Source organism: Papio anubis, chromosome 1 (genome assembly GCF_008728515.1).
Source record: "Papio anubis isolate 15944 chromosome 1, Panubis1.0, whole genome shotgun sequence".
NCBI classification, from domain to species: domain Eukaryota; kingdom Metazoa; phylum Chordata; class Mammalia; order Primates; family Cercopithecidae; genus Papio; species Papio anubis.
The window spans coordinates 115,952,280-115,954,097 of record NC_044976.1 but is presented as its reverse complement, the minus strand read 5'-3'; the positions used below and the strand labels follow the sequence as shown (position 1 = coordinate 115,954,097).

At 51.2% G+C, this 1,818-nt stretch overlaps 1 long non-coding RNA gene across 1 annotated transcript; it reads left to right on the top strand.

Moving 5' to 3' along the window:
• The first annotated feature begins 481 nt into the window (after positions 1-481).
• On the top strand, positions 482-1,818 carry LOC108581123. Its single transcript, XR_001892988.3, has 2 exons — positions 482-1,170; positions 1,541-1,818. It is a non-coding gene; the product is annotated as an uncharacterized LOC108581123 (long non-coding RNA).

The following is a 1,818-nucleotide window of genomic DNA, read 5'->3' as shown; positions in this document are numbered from 1 at the left end:
GGCGGGAGCAGGAGCAGAAGTAGCGATGAGCTCTACGCTGCTGCTCCTGCGCTGCCCCTCCTCCTGCGCTGCCGCTCCTCCTGCGCTGCCCCTCCTCCTGCGCTGCCCCTCCTCCTGCGCTGCCCCTCCTCCTGCGCTGCCGCTCCTCCTGCGCTGCCCCTCCTGTGCCGTCACAGACACAACCTCACTACACTTCACAACAGCCCTAGGAGGGGTGCTGTGTGCCCTCTTCTTCCAAGAGGCCAGGGCCTGCTGCTAAATTGGCAACCTGTGGAGCCAGTGCTCCAATTTCATGCTTTTGCCTGCTAAGCCTTAGTCCCCTTTCTTTAAATTGCCTCCCATTTACGCTTCATCCCCCTGAAATAGGGCTTTGTCCCCTCTGCTCCCTGTACGTGTCTCTACAAAGTCACGGTGATGTGCGGCATCCATTCTCCTGTCTGTACAAGACTTGATGCTGCCAACTGCTCCTCCCCTGGCTCCTAGGACATTGCACTGTCCTGGTTCACCACCCGCCTCTCTGTCCACTCCTTCTAAGCCTTCTCCAGCTTTTTCAGCTTTGCTAATTCTCTCTGGATGGATGCTCCTCAAGGACTCTGTCCTGGCTGACTCTTGCTTGCTTGGGTGTTTTACCCCACAGAGGAGCCTCCAGTTACCACCTCCTCACTGTGATTCCCAGTTGTCCATCCCTAGCCAGTCTCCTGGTCTTAAGCTCTGAAACTATACTGGTAATTATCAGCATCTTCTTCTGGAAATCAGCATGACCAACGACACCAGACCTTCTACCCATGTTTTCTTCTGTTGGTTAATTACATCACTGTCTACCAAATTTCCCATTGCAGAAACTTATTCCCACACCTCTCCTACACATCATTTCTTCCACATCTAATCTGTCATAAGCCATCCAATATTACTTTCTAAATCCTTTTTCAGTCTTTCTTTCCCATCCCTATGGCCACTACCCTAATTCATGTCCTGTCAACCTCCTTGGCAAGGTGTACAGGGCCCCAGGGGTAAAACTAGGATGAAGGGGGCCTATGCCCATTCATCATGGCCCATGGTAACAGGAAGCCAACGCAGAGGTATCAGGCCTTCTTCCAGAGAGGAAATGTCATCTCTGTGCAGGGGTGGCTAAGAGGAGGCCAGCTCTCCCTAAGCCAATGAGACCAGCATGTGAGTTTGTACAAATCTGTCCTGGGTAGGTCTCCCTGCCCCTCTCTCCCACTAATATGGTACTTCCCTCCCCAAAGGGACCCATCACTGCCAGCCACGCCCCATCACATATTCACACAACTCACGGTTGCTTAATGTGGTGGACAGATTCTAAGATGGCTCTCAATGCCCCCTGCCTCCTGGCACGTAGGTCCCTTTGTATGTCTCTCTCTTGACTGTGGGCAGGACCTATGACGTGCTTTTAACCAAAAGAACACTGCAAAGGTGGTAGGATGTCATTTCCATAATTAGATTACGTGAATTATAATTTCAATCTTACGGAAAGACTCTCTCTATTGCCTTCTTGGCTTGCACCCTTCAATGAAGCAAGTGCCACTTCAGAGGGCTCCATGTGCGAGGAACTGAGAGTGGTCTGCAGTTGACAGACAGCATTGGCCCAACAACCTGCAAAGAAGTGAATTCCATAGCAACCACATCAGTGAGCTTGGAAGTGGATTCTTCCACAGTCGAGTCTCAGATGAGAGCCCAGCCTTAACCAACACCTTGACTGCAGCCTTGAAAGCGGCCCTGAAGCAGAGAACCCAGCTAAGCTGTGTTCTGATTCCGACTCTCAGAATATATGAGATAATAAATGCATGTTGCTTTAAA